The following is a 20,020-nucleotide window of genomic DNA, read 5'->3' as shown; positions in this document are numbered from 1 at the left end:
AGCAGAATATATTGCGCTAACTGAAGCCATCAAAGAACTGCTATGGTTACAACCAATAATTACTGAATTAAAATCATTTTGTGTTTGTGTAGAAAAGCCCCTGATCTTGTGCGATAACCAAGCTGCCATAGCATTATCTAAAAACAATGTTGAGAATCAACGTACCAAACATATTGACTTGAAGTATCATTTTGTTTGGGATAATTTGGATAAAAATACTTTTGATTTAAGTTAAGTGAAATCGAATGATAACATCGCAGATGTACTAACGAAGATTGTGAACAAAACCAACTTTATGAAATATATAACAATGTTAAGATTAGAAGTTTAACAAAGATAAAGTTAATGAATTAATAATTTAACTTAATGTCAGAAAAATATATGTATACGCCAAAGTGGGGGAGTGTAAATAGTCATGTAAAAAACATTGAGCTTTGCCCTATTCCCGCCAATTTCTCCATGACGTCAGCGTAATGGTCACATGGCAACCCGGTGATCTTAAGAGAAGCAGTATACTAGTCAGTCTCTCCCTGCCTCTCCAGCTAACCACTTCAGTTGTAAATAATGTTAAATAGAATAGCTTGCTAATAAATTGTTTTACTGTTAACTATGAAGTATTCATTCATTCTTTAAGTGTTCAAACTTACCCCTCCTTCACTAACATGGAAGCTTCATCTAGATCTTAGTATCAGTAAGACAACAATGTTATTCTGGAGAGTTAGGGGTACCATCAACAAATCTTGGGGTCTTAGCAGTGGTTTGGTGGTCGAGGGTGGTGTTTAAGTTCGTATAGACAGAATTATGAACTGTGCAAAGGCTGGCCTGTGTCAGCATTACAGATCAAGCTATGAGAACTGCCCAGGGCACTTCTCTGGAGTTGCTCCGGAATATTCTACCGCTCCATCTTTATACAGAGGAGGTTGTAAATATGGGTGCCAACATAATGGTTGGTGGAGGTCTGCTAATTGGGAATGTAGCCACTCAAAATTGTTTCAACAATACTCTTAAGCCCTTTCCACACGGACACTTTGGAGCGGTTTAGAAGTGGGCCGAGCCTGGCACAACCGTGTTAACACGACAAAATTTGGCGCGGCATCGACCCGGGCTGAGACTACCTCATGAGGTTTAACCGTATTCGGCGCGCTTTCCGTCATTTTTAATGCGCGTGTGGACGCACCAACCAAGCCAGTAACATTTTATTAAAAAGTATTTCTTTGCAATCTTAATAACGTTAGTAATATCTGACTTTTGGATACCTAACAAATTAAAAAAATTAAGTCTATTTAAATATAATGATGATATATGTTAAGTATCCATTTAGGTTTAAAATGCAATCAATGACAATGAGGCATCTTTTGTAGAACAACGTGATACAATAAAATTTATTGTCTCAAAAATATAAAAAACATAACGAAGCCGTTTTAGCAGACGACCCTTCCCTTGTAAGGGTCAATAGACTACACACGTGATAATACGTGAAGCATTTTCGTTGGTGCTTGTTATTTTGACTATCATACTCCCCCTGCTTCACTTATTATCACTAATCAATTTCTTTTACATAATCAGTTAACACATTGAGTTTTTCTTTTGGTAATGCTTTTGTGAATACATCAGCCCGATTAAATTTTGAATGCACAAACATACCAACAACAAGTTTTTCAATTACTTTTTCCCGCAGGAATTTTACTCTTAAATCCATGTATTTTGTTCGCGAGTTGTCAACTGTGTTCTTCATATATTGTATGGCTGCTTGATTGTCTATCCATAGTTGAATTTGATCAGGGAAGGATGACGGTAATATAGGTGAACATTCTTTTAGGACGTGGTGGAGATATATAAGGTCTTTGGTCACTTCCACTGCGGCAATTAATTCCGCTTCCATTGTTGATAACGCGGTTAATGTTTGTTTCTTTGATTTAAAAGCGAGAGGTGCGTCGCCACACATGATTGGATAACCTGAGGTGGATTTCCTGGTTTCTGGATCTGATGCCCATGATGCGTCACAATATGCGATGATTTCTGGCTGTTCTGTGTATTCCATGACTAAGACCTTGTTTTTGGTGGTAACCACGTAGTTCCATAGGTGAACTAAATGGTTCCAGATGTCTAGGTTGAAATCGTTGTTATATTTAGCAAGGACATTGACGGTATATAATATGTCCGGGCGTGTATGTCTTGCGATAAATAACAGTCCACCAATCATGTTTCTGTATGGTACCTTTAGGTCTTGCTTATCTTGGTTTGGTTTTATGATGTTCGTTCCAAACTTCAGGGGTTCATAAACTCGTTTCCAAGGTATCATGTCATATTGTCGACTTAATTGTTCAATATATCGTCTTTGTGATAATACGATTCCATTTGGCGTTATTGCCACATCAATGCCAAGAAAAGTTTTAATTTGTCCTAGATCTTGAATATCAAATCTGCTTCTCATGAGGGTCATCACGTAGTTCATTACTGCAGCGTTTTTGGTGAAGACAAGGATGTCATAAACACAAATAAGGATAATACAGTCCCATTTGTAACGATAGACGCAGTGGCATGATAAAAATTCTTGAAAACCACTTAACTTCAATTCAGCGTGTAATTTATTGAACCAGCAACGTCCAGATTGGTGTAAACCATACAGGCTTTTGTTTAATTTCCACACTACATTTGGATCCTTTCGATATCCTTTCGGTACTTCCATATACGTGGTCTGGTCTAGGTCGCCATATAGGTAGGCGCATTTGATATCTATATGTTTACACATCCATTTCAAAAGGCAAAAAACATGTAAAGGAAGAAACGAACTAATACAGGGTCTACTACTGGTGAGTAGCTCTCCTCGTAGTCTTTTCCTTGTTGTTGGGCATAACCCTGTGCAACCAATCTGGCCCGGTAACGAACAATATGTCCTATTTCGTCCCTCTTCCGGACATATACCCATCTATTTCCAAGTACTTTTATTTTATCTGGTCTGGGTACTTGTGTGTATACATTTCTATCTCGTAATGTGGCGATCTCTTCATCCATGGCTTCATTCCATTTTACAACATCTTTTGTTTGGATTGCTTCTTCGTACGTTTTCGGATCATCGATATTTGTGAAACATACTTCGAGATTGGAGAAGGGATCATCTTCTCTTTGTTCCGTTTCCGTTTCCGTACTTGTTTGCAAGTTGCAAATTCCTGAATATGTGTTCTTTGATGAATAGTCTATTGACTCTGGATCTATTTTTAGGTTGTTCGCTTTACAATATTCTAGAACCTCACGTTTACTTCTCAAAGCCAGAGTGTTAGTGACGCACAATGTAGCGGTTCTCCGTGAGGTGGACATGATATACGTCATCAAAGACGGAATGATCTCTGAAAGTGGAACGTACAGAGAGATTTGGTCCAAAGAAAGCGCTTTCAAGGATTTCCTCACCGAATTTGCCAACGATGAAAACTTAAATACCAACCAAACAGAAAAGGAAGATCTGCTAGTAGCTCGTCCTTTCTACACACCGAAGTGGTATAGTTAAATTAATTTCATTTCTTGTTTACTAAAATTTAAATCTAAATAATTTATTTTAAAACGAAAACCAAAACATAAGTGATGCTAAATGATCCGTTTTATCAGTTATGCCGAAGCAGTAGTTATATATATATTAGGTAGTTAGTTAGGAGTCCAAAATAGCACATTCAAGTGCGAACTTTAGAGACAATGATAAAATGTAATTTTCAGAGAAATGGGTGGTTAGTTTCCGTGTGAAGGCCCTTCCATTAGCGCAGCTATTCAAAATGGCGGTCGATGAGATATTAAGCGAATAGCTCTAGAAATTTTAAAGAAAGGCCAAAAATCAGTGAAACTAAATTGTTTAAAATGGTTTAAGTGTGCTTTCAGTTGAGCTGCTAAAGTAAAAGAATACGGTCCCAAGAGAATTTTAACACAATGGAAATTTTTGCTTAAGCCCCGGTACATGACGAAAATAAAAATGTGTTTAACTAATACTAAACCGCGCCTCATGTATGACTCTAAGAAATGCTTAAACAAGAACCCTGATTTACTGTAAATCAGATATTTATATCAAAAATCAAAATTTAGGCCAAAGAATCCAACAGTAGACCGGTTTCGCCCTTTTGGGGTTCATCAGTACTGTGTAGGAACTCTGGCTATCCTCGGAAATCTACATAAATTTTGACTTTTGATATGAATATCTCAACGTTGGCATTCAATGGAACCCCGAGCGTAAAAGATGTCTGCTGAATAGTGACCGCCATGCAATAATTGGCGAAGAATTTCACTATAAGTTGCAATGGACTGATCACATATAGGGCACTCTAAATGTCTATTAGTTTTACTGATATCGGCAGATTTCCGAAGATAGTCAGAGTTCCTACACAGAACTGATGAGCCTCAACAGGGCGAAACCGGGTTACTGTTGGAATCTCTAGCTGCAATATTGACTTTTGATATAAATATCTTAAAGTTGGAATTCAACGGAAGCCCGAGCGTAGAAGATGTCTGCTGAATTGCGACCGCCATGCAATAAATGGTGAAGAATTTCACTATAAGTTGCAATGGACTGCTCACATATAGGGCACTCTGAATGTTTAATATTAAAACCCATTTTTCAAACATATTCTCTTGAGCGTTTTGCTCAACTACACGATTCAATCAACTACCTGCTGTTATATTTCAAATTATGGGAAGCAATTAGACGTTTCATGTTGGAAAAACAGTAACTTCAAATAATGTTAATTGTACTTTATATTTATCGTACCTAGAACAGCTTTATACTTGCTTAGTTTTACAGGAAAAATAACCTATAATTTTACAGAAACTTTCCTGGTAATTTTCTTGCAGGTAAATTCCTGTAAAATTAACAGCAATTTTTAACAGTGTACCAGCGTTACCTAAGACTCCGGATAGCGCTACCTTCCTTGACCTATTTGTTTTATCTACTAATGCGAGTACAAGGGGTCATCAGGCCAAATTAAGTAAACCTTTAGTAAAAAGCTCCGCACGCTATCGTCAATTATCAAGCCGTGTCATAAATGATTGGAATGCGATACCGTCGGACATTATACAATCGTCTTCCAAAATTGCTTTCCGAATGGCCATCACAATGTGACTCTCCAATCCAGATTCGTCTATTATTTCCGAAATAGTCGCACCCCCTCCCCTTAATCCTCAAAATTTTTAGTAAATTGTTATTATTATTCATATTACATTTTTCAGAGTATATTCACTTTTATCTATCTTTTATAAAATTGTTAATTAGCATTTTCGGACTGCACATGAGCCTGCTGCGGTTTCGTGGTCTTCGTTGTTGATATCAGATATAAATAAATACAATAAAAACAAGTTCTCGAAACAAAAAATAGAGACATTTTGATTTATTTCAAAATAAGGCACGTGTTGTACTTTATTTGCCTAGGAATGTATTTAAAATTCATTTGACTAGTTTTTTAGTTTACTTTTCCTTTTGTTTTCACAACCATATATAGAATATTTGGCACCAGGCATTTTCTGAAAATTTATATCCTTAAGTTCTTTATTAATATTTCAATAAATTATCTTTAGCATTCAATGAAACATATTTCCCTACTAAAATACTATTAGGCCTAGCGCTGTTAGTGTTTTGTTTTTAGTCTTAGTTAGAAATCATTGACCCTTTGAAAATTAGTTATTTTAAGTTTTAATTTAATTATAGAAAACTTACAATTTACATTCAAAGCCAAAAGAAAATTCAAGATGTGTAGCGGATACGTGGCTTAACCCCTCACGCTTGATCATTAAGCTCCTCCCACACCAAAAATCAAATCGTCTCGTTTCTCATTGTTTTACTAAATCCACGCCTTCTAGACGCACGTCGATGATGTTTTAAAAAGCATGCGACACCTGGCGGAGTGTCCGAATTCTGGGTAAAAGAACGTTTCCAGTGGCGTTTGACTAATTTGAAATTTTTTGGCCAAATACCGACCTAAATGAAACCCCACTGATGCAAGCGTTATGTACTAACAGTATTGGCTAAAATTTGTTTGTAAACTGAAAAAATAGTTGGAAAGAAAGCTGAAATGAAATCCGACCAATTCGAAAAACGATGAAACCACAAAATGCAGCTGTTGTCATAGATTTACTTTAATTAATTTATATTTTGGGCCATCATCAAAGGAACAAAATGAGGATGGCCTAAATAAGCCGAAACTATAGTACGATTTTTTTTTGATATTGAGCAATAAAGGGGTCCATAAAAACTTGTAGAAGTTAACGGTAATAGCTATAGTGTAGGGAGCTGTTGGTTCGCGTGGCATGAAGAGCTTGCCACCACCCTCCTACGCATTGCAGTGTCGTAGACAAGGGGGGTTTCCGTGTCCAACCCCCCCCCTTGTGTCTACCTTTGACTGTACCAAATTTCCACCCCCTTCTCGACCCCCCCTTGACGAATTTCTGGCTACGCCACTGACACATTGTAACCCGGCCACCTGAATTAATGGCTTTAAAGTCGCTTGATAACTTAGGCCTAAGGTGGTGCCTTGGGTATTAGCTTAGCTGATTATTATTATCGTATGTAACATAATTACTCATAAGTTTGCTACTAGCTCTATTTCTTCACTAACGGTTTGTTTCACAGATATTGCGTCATCCGTACCCTACGTAATATTTGACGTCATATTTGAAGTCAAATTTGACGTCATCGAATCTCAAATGCCGTCTGATAAACCGACGGCCATTATTTAAGTAAACAAACCGATTTGAACAACCAAGGTTTAGGAGCTAAAATGAACTACGATATAGTGTCAAAATCTGTTAAGGTGGAAGACTACAGTGGCCATTGTTTACTTTCGCGCTATTTCAAGATGAACTCTTTTAATTTTGTATTTTAGCTTATAAAATTAATATTTAAGTGTAGAACAGCCTCTGGTTTAGTGCTTGTAATTAAGTTATTACGTTTTAATTCGGACCCCCGGAGCTAAACAAGTTAGGCAAGCGCCCAAACTAACCTTTAGTTAGGACCTTATATCTCGTTAACTATTAATATTAGAATTATAAAAATTATTTTAAGCACTAGAGGAAAGTTCAGCCTAATAAGAAAAATATAATTCAATTGTGTAATTGTTAAAACAGAAACGTTCAGCTTGAACGAAAAAGAGGCTTTTACTGTATTCTTCCCCCTTAATGTAATTAATTTGCAAATTAATGAAGTTCTCGGAAACTCACGTTCTAAAATAAATTTGCATTGCCAAATAAAAGAAGCAGGTTTATTGGAAAAAATAGTTGAAATTCAGGTTGAGCTTTTCCGGCGCATCTACAGGGTTGGAGTCTTTGCAGATTCTTTTGAGCCTAGGCCTAACTCTTCTAGGCTTGATATGGGTTTTAATAAAGCTGGTGGAATATCCCACTTCGACGACTTGTTCCATTTTCGGAAAGCGATCACATATTGGTCATTTTCCCCAACCTTTATTTTTCTAAATTACTCATTATTTAACTTCATTCGCACAAAACGAGCGAGTTTATAAATTTCAAGAAAGCTTCATTGGGCTGACTAAAATTCCGACACCGAAAATGCCTTCTCAATTTAGAGGTTTTCCATTGGCTTAAATAGTAGCCAATAGTGTGACTTCCAAAATTACTAGGATGAATAAAAAGGTTAAAATCTAACGTAGTCCATCTTTTTACTGGTTCGTGGTGAAACAAACCGTTAGTGAAGGTTGTTGAATGGAATAAAGGTACAGTGGTATACTTATGATTAATTATGTTACATTTGTTATTATTAATAAAGTCCTTTGATTTTTAAACTTTTATTTGTTTTTTTATGCCCAAGTAGACTTAAGTAATGCATTTATTGCTAAAAAGAGGTTTTATCATTTTCTTTACTTCAATTTTATAGCTAAAAGGTCTTTACAGTCGCCACTAACTCGTTTTAGGGGATTTATAATTATTTATTTATTATACTTTTATATCATGCGTTGCCTTTAAAACGAAACGGACAATTTGATGATTAAGGGCCCGGTGCAGAGACGTTTTTTCACTCTCGTAACTTTACAATCCTCGTAAATTTACGAGGAAGTGGGCGTGGCCAAAGAACTTACGATTTTTTTCGCGAAAATGGTGTGCAGAGACAATAGGCTCGTAACTTTACGAGTGACTTTCGCTCGTAAAGTTACGAGTGCTCTGGAGGTGTCGTAAAGACGTAAACGACGCGAAATATTGATAACAAAAATGGCGGGGTTTGTCACTCTGCTCGCGATGCGAAGAGCTGAGGAAATTAATCGAGGAATAAACATTGTTGAACCAGTTGGAAATGAGTGTATTTATCACGAGAGACCAGACCCTTTGGTCAGACAGAGTTTTTAGCAAATTATCGACTTCCAAAAAGGGTATTCATTAAACTTTTGAAAGAGCCAAGGCCCGACCTTGACCATGAAGCATTGAGACCACTATCTGCAGCTTCCCAGGTAGGAATATATTTTTTATTACTATGTAATTTTTTTTACTACTATTATGTGCTTTAACACCGGTTATATGACAAACACTTCTGTTAACTCTTTATACAACCTTTTGGAATACATATTTTAATCCTACTCTTTCATACTCAAAACTGATATTTATCTAGGCTTAGATTTTGAGTAGTAAATGAGTAAGAAAAGCGATTGGGCAAAGTTTGAAGAAAATATCTGGGAAGGAAGATACCTCACCCCTTTCGTGAGCTAGGGGTGCAAAACAAAACCAGAGAATATTTGTGGTATAGGGTCAGTTTTTAGGAGATGTACCATCGGAGGATAAAAAATTTGCATAGGGAAAATAACCGAGTGTAAAACATTGTAAAATAATTTGGTCTTTTAACATTTTCCTACCTTTTGTTGCTCTTTAATGCTCATATGTTGCCACTTCTAATCATTGTTATTTTCTATAGATACTTATTTGCTTGAATTTTTACGTGACTGGAAGTATACAATGGGTGACGGCCACATGGGCGAGAGATACACAGTATCAAGGATCATGGAGTGATTAAGGAGGCAATTTGCTGTATGCCCCAGATTTAAGGTTTGAAAATTTGTATTCGCTTGTGTCATCTTGTACAATTTCTACCTTGACAAGGGTGTGGAAATGCCCGAGGCAATGGTAGAAGAACGAGATGGCACAAGCGAACAGGATCCCCCATGTCAACTCACTAATGCTCAATTACATGCTCGGGCTAATCAAATTTTAAATCAATTGGTGGAAAACTTGAATGGACAAAGAAATTTACATCAAGAATAATTTCAGTTTTCTACGATATGATTTGATTTTTAAAATTAAAACCGCCCTCTCCCATTATTAAATTTAATTTGGGGACATACTTGTAGAACAAATTTTCTTATAATGAAATCACGTGGTCAAGGATTCTAATTTTGGAACTAAAAACTCTAGTTTCTCTAATAACTCCAATGATTTTGTTCTCTTGTGATATTATTCTTTGTTATTTATTACTGGTTCAATAATATGTTATTCGTCGATTACTTTCAAATATTTTTTTCAATGTAAATTAATTGCTCTTCGCCAATAAAAAAATATATTAAAAGAAAACATGGTAATTTATTTGAATAATTAAAAATTCAAAAAGGGCGCCTTTTATTTTGCGAAAAAAATCTGGTGGGTAGATGGAGGCTTCTTATTAGAAAAAAACCAGCTGATCAGAGTAAAAAAAATAACAGCTGTGAAAAATGAAAGAGGTACATAATGAACAATGAGTTTATAGAGTGGTTTACAAAATATAAATAGATGGAAATAATGCATATGAAAGGATGATAATATATTTGAAAACATCAATCTTAGTGCTAAAGATAAGTAATTAATAATTTGCACCAGTTTTATTTTGAAAGATTAGACATATCAATGATTTTTTGTTTTAGGGTTAGGAAGTGGAATTGATGTAACACCAAGGTAAAGATTTTCAACAGGTACTTGAGTGTTGTGAATGCCAATAAGAATTCTATTTGCATTTTCTAAATGATTGGAAAATGCAATGCCAAGTTAGGCATCTTGTGACCGTTTGGCTACCATTTCGGAAAGTATTGAACCCAAAATTGCATTTAACCTTTCTTGATAATTCACAACTGACTGAGCTGTTTTTTCTAAGGTGTTAGCAGCTGTTAAAGAAGGCTTAGGTGCTGGGTGTCTGGTAGTAAATTTTCAAATTGTTAAACTGGGTTCACTGGGATAAATTTTCTGTATTTTCTCATTTCCCACTCGGCCTTCTGTAGTGCTGTGGAACGCAAGAACACAGAGAAAATGGAAAAGCTGCTAACGTATGTGAACCAAGCTTTAAACCTGTGAAAATCATGTACTCAGATTGTTCTGGCAAAATGTGAACAACGATATCAGTATCAGATCTGCCTTTGAAACAAGAAACTGAGCCCTATAGGTTTCATTGTAGGCCTAGGTGGAGGAAATGGGTTTTCACTACCCATTGCTCTTGCATCTGTTTATGAGAGTACAAATAAGGTAAAGGACTTGATAGTTTTTACGTGACCTTATTGAAATGTACCAATATCCGCGACCAACTCTTCCATATTTCTAAACTTCTTTTCTCATGCAAGCTCATCAATTTGGGAAGCTAAACAAGATTATGTTTAACCAATGAAACTGTGATTCTACTTCTAAGCCCATTTTACCATGTCTCTTCAGTGAAAAATCTATAGCGTCACCACCCACACTTGCTGGCATATTGAGGGGAGTAACCCGAAATAGTCCAGAGTTAGGAGTGCCAATGAGTCGTGCTACACTGAAATATTTTCACTTGTTACAATGGAGGATTTTCTAGCTTTTCATTAAAATTTAATTAGACTATTGTGGTTTCATTTCAAAACACTAGCTTTGCACAAACAACCAACCTGGTGCGTGACTTGTGAACTATCAACTCCTCTAATCCCGTGCAACGCAGCTTCACTTATTAAACGGCAAACGGACACCTCCTTTTTTTAACGGTGCTTTTGTAATCAGTCCACTTAGCTCTTATTTTTACTGTCGCTCTTATGAGGCACATACCCATATATACAGGCAATTTCGTGGGCAATTTCTGCCCAGGCCTTCTCCACATCTTCACTACTTTTGTAGGTTTTCAATAAATCAGGCCTAGCTTCCAAACAATTAATAGTTGCTTGAAGTTCTCTTGTACTAAAGTTTGGTTGTCTCTCTTCACCTGGTTTAATTTTCCCCATATTCTTTCTCAAAAAAAGACTTTCAGCTAACTTGTTTTCTTAAAATGTGTAAAATCACAAAAAAATAAGTAACTTTTAAAATAGAGTTGAGCCTTCAAACAAATGTTTAAATTTTTGCGTCAAAATAACGCTTTCTCATTGGTCAATAAGTGGGCGGAGCCTAAACAAAAACCGATTCCCAAATACCAGACTCGTCATTTACGAGAGCCCGAAAAATTGTCTCTGCACCGCGATTTCGATTTACAAAATCGTAACTTTACGACATCGTAAATCCGCTCTCGTAACTTTACAATCCTCGTAAAGTTAACGATAATTTTTAAATCGTCTCTGCACCGGGCCCTTAGTCAGAAAACATAAAATTTAACCAGGCGGAATATTTGAAAGTGAATTTGAGGGTTTTCTTTAATCACATTGCTTCTTGGTCACTAGAGTTGAAGTTTGAAAAGTAAATCTTTTGCTTATATACCAATTCAATATATTTTTTCAATATATATTTATTAAAGGGAATATAACCTCAAGTCTTTTTTAAGGTTTTTTATGTTTTATATGTTAACAATTTTGGCGGGAAATCACTAACCAGTGACAAAAATATCTAAAGCCATAGGAGGGAGCGGGAAATGAACGAAGTGTTGGTATTCTACACCAAAAAACCTGAGGTTATATTCCCTTTAACCAAGATTGTATATAGAAAAAATATTTCATTGAGCGTAATAACGGTACGCTCTTTTTACGCAGGAAGGAAATCCCTCGAAACGAGGCAACAGAAGCCGTTTTGGAATCAACCACAGATAAAGAGCTCAAAAAAGTAAAAGGAAAGACCATAATTCAGAAAGAGAAAAATACCCACAAATCGGTAAACCGTTTTCGAAAAAATCTTTGAGTCTAAACTTAAAAAATTATATTTTGTGTTTGAAAGATGAACTGTTTCCCTTTTATGATTGCACAATCTCGTTATATTTAAATTTTCCAAAGCGCCTATAGATAGCAACCCAATAGGCATAATTACCAAAAATAATCTCTTATGTTTAAGCAAATAATAAATATTTATTTTATTATTTAGAAAATTATTCCCTCTTTAAGTCACGTTTTTTTAAAAAATATTATGCCTTTCCTTCTTTGATTTAATTTTGAAATAATTAAACATTGTGATTAAGCTCTCTGAAATTTTCGAACATCGGCTTGAAAATTGGAATTATCGTACCTAATTTTGAGATAAATAATAAACCTTTTAAATAACCAGAAGTAACCCACATTTTCATTTTTTCCAACCTTTCAACGAAAAACATCTTCCTCTGTAATTTTATTTTTAATTATAAAACATCAGTTTACTTTACCTCACTAATTTGATACTTGTCTGAATACAGCACTTAATGTAAATTGAAAAGACATATTGTGCAAGCATAAAGAATTTAATTTGTGGATAATTTTACAGGTTTTTCTTCCAGTTTTTCGGAAGTGCGCCAAAGTGGTCGGATATAATTGGTGTTTTATAATAATAACCAACTACGCTCTCTATCCAGTCGTTTTTGTTCTTTCAAATAATTGGCTGGTACTTTGGAGTGACGAGGCAGCTAACCCGTCGAGCAATACTACCAATGTCCAGTCAACAAATATGAGAGTTTTAGAGTTGGGAGGCTTCACCGTTCTGCAATCAGAACTAATGTTCTCTGCGTTTGGAGTGCTAGTTTGAGAGCTTCTATTAAAATTCACTCGAATATGTTGCTCAACGTGCTTCGATCTCCTTTATTATTTTTCGACACGACACCTGTTGGACGGATTATCAATCGATTCTCAAAAGACACGCAAGAAGCGGATCAAATTATTCCTTTTAACCTTATGAAATTCCTGCACTCCATCACAAGAATGATCGCTACTATACAATTGCGATAATTTGGGAAGTACCATTATTTCTTTTGGCAATGGCGGTTATTTTATCAATTTAATTTTTCAAAGAATATTTTATGAAATTAAGAACAATGTTTAAATGATTTTACTAAAATAATTTTTTGGGCCTTTTTGGGAGGGGCTGAAGTTCAAAAGTAACAATTAAGCACCCCGGTGATAATTTCGAGAACAACTAATCAATGAATAAATTAATTATTATTTTGCCAGTGCATCCCATTTTATTTCTTAAGATATATTTGTTTATCTTTCTTGTTTTTTTTTTCATTAAACAGAGCAGATAAAACATATTCACCCCCAGTTATCTTATCTTAACAGAACAAATCTGTCAGGTGCATAATCAGGTAAAGATAATCACTAATCTGCTTCACGAATCGGTTAATAATTGTTTATATTGTCATAAATTCGGTTAAATAAAATATAAAATAGAATATAATACTAATAATCAGCTGAGCTAATACCCAAGAAACCACCTTGGGCCTAAGTCATCAAGTGACTTTTAAAGCCGTTAATTCAATTTGATATCTTTTTTATTAGGATTATGGTTATTGGCAGGTATTTCAAAAAAGGTTCATCAGATACAGTTGATAAAGTCTAATAACGTGTTAACAAAGCTTAAACAATTCACTCTTATATTAAAATTGTCTTGGGCTTTATTTAAAATAATAATTTGTTTCAGAATATTTATTTGCGAACTAATCGTCAACTGAAAAGTCTGGCCGCAACAACTATATCTCCTTTGTTTACCCATTTCTCCGACTCTTTGAGTGGATCAACCGTCATTCGTTCCTTAGGAGCGACTGATATTTTTACGCGTCAAGCGTTTGCGTTGATCGACAAGAGTGAATCTGTTAACTACCACTTGCAAATTGCTTCACGGTTAGTTGTACTAATATATTTAATTATTTTTATAACCAACAAACAAATTTTATCTCCATCATTTGAAAAGTGTATTACTATAATCTGGGATGTACATAGCCCATAAACTATTCACTAATAAGAAATTTTAATCTCCCCATTTTCGGCAATCAAAAAACTTATCGACAGAAAATAAAACAGGATACAACAAATGCTAATGCAATAATTGCTATTGGTATTTAGCTGCTTCCAACTTGTATATAGCTTTTGTGCATGAAGTGATTCGTGAAGAGGCTTTGTCTCTAACAGCCTTTCCCTTGACTTCCGAGAGTTCTCTCGTTGTTTTTGGCCATCGCTGCTGCCATTCATTTATTCATTTTCAACCATGAATATAGATCTCCTATGATAGTGGCGCCATCACGTTCAAAAAAGAATGAGCTTCTAAGCCCCGCCGACAGTGGCGTCTTCGGATACAGTCGTCTGCCAAATATTTTGCGTCCATACATATTTTGAGTTTGTTTTATAAGAGCAATTAGGGGTAAGAAAAACTGGAAAGTTGCGCGTGAAATTAGTTTTAGTTTATCTAAAATAAATTAAGCTAGTGAAAAATTAACCCAAAAGGTTGTTGTTAGGTTAGCCCTTGATAAGGAGGAACGAATTTTAAAACCAGAAAGACTCAAACATCCAGACCATTTTGGTTTACGTTAGTTAACAGAACTGAATGAGAAAGCAAGTCATAACTGCGATTCTTATCAATCAAGTATTTTGACTGAATTGAAAATAATAATTCAAACAGAATTCCTAGCTTTAGTGAAAGATATAAAAAAAATATTGAACCTGACTTCAAAGATTGTAGACCATTGGACCGAAATCCCATTCGACCGAATTCCAATCTATCGAAAACCGCGTTTTGCGCGATTTTCATTCAATATACCGTTAGTGATACATATTGATATATCGTAGGTTACGATAGTATATCTAATTTGGACTAAACTATGTCCTAAATATTTATTATTTCGTACCAACGTGTATTTTTGGACCTTTTTCCCTTCCCTTGAAATTTGATATTTTCCGGGTTTAATTTTGGAAAAAAACCTTGATAAGACCCAACGTGAAATAGTTGCCTACCATATCTAACCTCACCTAACCTAACCTAACCCAACCCAACCTAACCTAACCTAACCTAACCCAACCCAACCTAACCCAACCTGAACTAACCTAACCTAAACTAACCCAACCTGAACTAACCTACCCGAAGTTAAAACGAACCAGATTTAAATTTCCCATTCAACTGAATCCCACCATGTTGGGCTATAAACGAAAATACTTTTCGGTTCAATGGGATTCGGTCGAACGGGATTCGGTTCAATGGTATACAACCGACTTCAAATGATGCTAAGCCTAGGTCCAAAAAATTACTTAAACAAACATATGATAAATTCTTAAAACTATCACAAGAGGTGGAAAGTATGGCTTTCAAGAGATTCACTTTTGAACTACAAAGTAGTCATATTGATAGACACGGACATTTTAAAAGCACTTATAAAAACGCAATTAATGAAAAACTAAGGGAGTCTAAAAACGAAACGCAAACAATGACGCAATATTGCCTCACTAACTCCAGAGCACAAGCGGGATTTTTCGCGCCATTTCCTTTCACATCCGATCGGCTCGTTAAATAGTCGCTATGACGTAAATTGGCCTTTTTTAACGATGATGGTACCAGGTATTTAACGTGCTTTTCGATATTCATGGAAGAATATGATTAAATTCATGCTGCTGGGGAAGGTAGGGATATCTCATCCTGGCTCGGGTCGTCCAACTTCGGAATTCTCCGAAAGTGGCGGCTTCTGACCCGATGGGTTAAGAGCGGGGTAAAGTGACACTTCCTATTGCACCGCAGTGAGTCCGCTTAGCTTTCTTGGCGGGCTATTTTCTCCAGCCTATTAGCTTAGAGACCGGTAGCGTCATCCGAGGTGCCCACTACATAAAGGGCTCTATTTGGTTCCGGAGAGCGATATATATATATATATATATATATATATATATATATTTTATTATAAATAAAAGAGTATTAACAGTTTGACTCTCGTACATGGTTTAAACATAAGCCGTCAATTTCCAGGCTTCACAACCTACTAGTAAAAAAACCATTTTTTTTACCATGTTTTTGATTTAAATATAATTATTATACTCTTATTTCTTTATATAACTTGATAATTTTATTTAACGAATGCAGTGTACCAAACAGGGCTCAAACCTCGTGTCACATATTTCATTTTAAATATCACTTTTTTATAAGGGCTTTTATAAAAATTTCAACTCTTGAGTGCTAAAAATGGAAAATTTAAATAAATATTTTGAAGAATTTGAAGGATTTTCAAGATAACAAACCCTCAAAAATCTTTAAAATAGCCAAATAAAAATAATTTAGAATTTCACTAAGGTTCACTAATTATTTTGTCAAACCATAGCTAAATAAACCTTAAGTTTAAGCTGCAAATCTATAAATAAAACGTTTTATAAATCTTCAACATGGACGATTTCAAAAGTTTGTATTTTAACACAAATATGAAGTTTTGAAGAATCGTCCCCATTTGTAAGAATGTAGTTTTGTGCAAGTTTTATTTATTGAAAGCATTAAGTTCCTACTTAGCGTATGTCCAAAATAAACATATACATCATATCATAAAATATGGAAATATTTATCTAGTTATTTTTCATTTTTGTTTTACACTAATTTCCAGATGGCTGTCGATGAGAGTTCAATTACTTGGAAGTGTCATTGTTTTCATCGCTTCGCTTTGTACAGTGTTCGGCAAGGATTCTCTTTCTCCAGGCACCGTTGGATACATTTTGTACACTACCACTATAGTAAGGAACTGAATCATTATTTAGGTATTCGAATTTGATAAAAAAACCATATATGTAGTTTTACCGAAATTTAAATAATATTTCATAATATTTGAGAATATTGCTATAGCTGGTAAACTGACTAGTTAAGATGATGTTCCATGCTTCGTCGTTATAATGTTTTTAGAATGGATAAGAGTTAAATGGACTAACTGTTTGTTTAATTGGCGTTACTGTAGAGTACATCTATAATACAAGATTTTAGGAGGCACAATGCTTTCAAACCATGATGATTATTATTATAATTATTATTTTTATTATTATAATTATACATGTAAAAGGAATTTGACGTATATGATCTTACTTGCCAAACAATGATCTCGAACTAACTCTTAAGAGCTTTATACTCGTATTTATTAGATATCACTTAACTACACAGTCTAAAGGTTAATGGGTGAAAACATAATATTGTTTCCTTACTACAAATATTAATGAAAATTGACAGTTACTAATGCGATAAATTCTCAAAGCTTATTGCTTCTGTTATTCGTTAACGTCACAAAATATTATTTTTTAACTGGAAACTAAGAATAAAATTGAAGGTGTTGGAAATTGACAGATACAAGCGTTTCTCGCCAAAACTGTGTATTGAAGAACTACGAAATTTTCAAAGGTTATTCGATGACTAATAATCGTTTAAATATTTTACATGTCTCTAAAATCAAGCCATTTTTCATGGTTTTCGAAAAATGTATATTTCATTGGTAGGTTACAGACCAAAATTAGATAAGAAAGTGAAAGAACAGACTATAAAAGGTTTGAATAAACTTGGTTTGGTTAAAATTCGCCTTATTTTTCAACGAAATATGAGGTCATAAAAATACGAGCTGGTCGTGGGAGCCAATAGCTTTTGTTTAATTTATTTTAATCGAAAATTGGCAAAAATGTTTTAATGTTGGAATTAGCCACTTGGAATTTCCAAAAAAAATATTTAACATTTTAAAATTATATGAAGAATTAGCGTAGACCTAAAGTCATCTTTTTTACTCTTAAAAAAATTGTCATTTAGAATTTATAGGTGTAATTTTACGAAATAAAATCATAATTTGAAATTATCAATTCAAGTTAAGCATTCCTCGATATATAATATGGATCAGTGCACCCTAATGCTTGAGCTATTTCTCGGTGTAGGTAATCGGAACGGCCGTACAGTAAGCCAGTTATTTATAAATCGTTTTCCCAATTCTAGCCCTAGTCACACAACTAATCTCCGTGACATAAGGGACTTATACAATTTTGTCAACAACAATTCGAAACAACTTTGACTTGGAAGACGTTAACCTTACCTACTTCGTTGCATATCCTCGATCGAACGTCAGAGTGGCGAGCAATGACCTGGGTGTGGCAAATAGCTTCGTCTGGAGCGTTCGAAACATTCACCATCATCATCCTTACTGAGTGACTCTCTATTAAGCACTTCACAATGGGGTAATGCCACGACAGATTTTGCCACCCTATATTTTTAGATAACCCTGAATAATTCTCCCTAGGGTTATTTTTTTCACAAAACACGATTCTTAAATTTTCGTGAAGATCCCTTTGGTAGTTTGCTAGTTACGCCATGGTAACAATTGGTGAAATAAACATGACCCCTAATATTGAGGGAATGATTTCTTAGTTAAATTTTATTCTTAACAAGTTGGCAAGCCAAAATATACCTCTCCTCGGAAGAATCGTCATTTGTGGTATTAATTTTTTAATTTCAGGGAGCACGCGCGAAATCGCTCGAGCCCGTTTATCAAAACGCGCGCGTGGAACTTTTTAACAAGTTGAATATGACAGAGTTTATGCTAGCGTCTATTGGCTTTCATAGTGAAACGTCACTTCTACGTCACGGGTGACTCGCCCGATACATCTAAACAAGAAGGCCAATGTTACTTTATAGAAAGGCCTATTGAGACGAAACAACAGAGTTTAATTTATTCAGAATATTATAAATTAATTAGTAACAACAGTGAGTTAGACGTACTAAAACAATGCACTTATGGTAACAGCCAGAAATGTTGATTGTGTGAGCTCGGAAGGGATCTTTGACCGGTTCTTGTGCTTGGACGATCACCTCGGATCTGTTCCTCTCCTGTGGTTGGATCGAAGAGGCGAGCAGGATGGAAAAGAGGTCGACTATCAACCAACATTGTATTATCTTGCATTTCTGGATCAGTATCTTGGTTCCTTGTATCATGGTCCATATCTATGGTTCCTAATGCAGACATGGATTTATTTAGTTTTGCGAGTCATATATGATATTGAAATTTGGACGGGATCGTTCTTTTACATGCGGTATGTGTAACAATGTCAACAGGAAGTCTACGAGTCGTCAACTACCGGATGTCGAATATAGCTATTCTACGGTATCTTCATCAAGGGCGAGTGTTGAAGTAAAATGAACGATAAAGATGCTGCAATTATTTCGTAAGCGAGAAAAAATCAAAAAACCAAATACCCTCTGTAGATATTTATTTTAATGAATTGGATTCGTATTATATTTAACTGATAAACGTTTGCTGTAAATAGATTTAAATTCGATTGCGCATTATTTAACTACGTCTATCTGACTTTTAACTACTTAATTTATAATATTCTGAATAAATGAAACTCAGTTGTTTCGTCTCAATTAATTTAATTATACTAAAAATTTTAAACCGGGCGGTATTGAACTGAGATTACGTTTTTAGTAAAAACTCTGAATTGCGGAGCTATATCGTTCAGGGCCTTTTCCAGAAGTTAATACCACCCAGGACCAACTCTTCCCAGGAGAGGTATATATATTTTGGCTTGCCAACTTGTTTATCTTTAAAATGATGCTCCGCACGCTACTTTAAAATAAAATTTGGCTAAGAAATCGCTCCTTCAATATTAGGGGTCATGGTAATTTCACCAAAAATGAACATGGCGTAACTAGCAAACTATCAGACGGATTTTCTCGAAAACGTAAGAATCTTGTTTTTTGACTAAAATAATCCCAGGGAGAAGTATTCAAGGTTATCATAAAATATAGTGTGCCCAAAGTTGTAAAATCTGTCGTGGAATTACCCAATGGAGACATGCCGCACCGATACGAATTCTGCAACTGGTTTAACTTCATGGCTGACGAAAACCGGGATTTTCGGTGTCTTTTGTTAATGTCCGATAAGTGCCCTTGTATTCAGCATGACGGGCGCCGGCTCACCAGCACC

General features: G+C 35.1%; 1 long non-coding RNA gene across 1 annotated transcript; it reads left to right on the top strand.

Moving 5' to 3' along the window:
* The first annotated feature begins 10,162 nt into the window (after window positions 1–10,162).
* On the top strand, window positions 10,163–10,798 carry LOC149968887 (uncharacterized). Its single transcript, XR_016480677.1, has 2 exons — window positions 10,163–10,455; window positions 10,551–10,798. It is a non-coding gene; the product is annotated as an uncharacterized LOC149968887 (long non-coding RNA).
* The last annotated feature ends 9,222 nt before the right edge of the window (window positions 10,799–20,020 follow it).

Source organism: Leiobunum rupestre, chromosome 1 (assembly GCF_980474605.1).
Source record: "Leiobunum rupestre chromosome 1, qqLeiRupe1.1.hap1, whole genome shotgun sequence".
Taxonomy (NCBI): domain Eukaryota; kingdom Metazoa; phylum Arthropoda; class Arachnida; order Opiliones; family Sclerosomatidae; genus Leiobunum; species Leiobunum rupestre.
The sequence above is the reverse complement of the archived record's forward strand: the minus strand, read 5'-3'. Positions and strand labels throughout refer to the sequence as shown.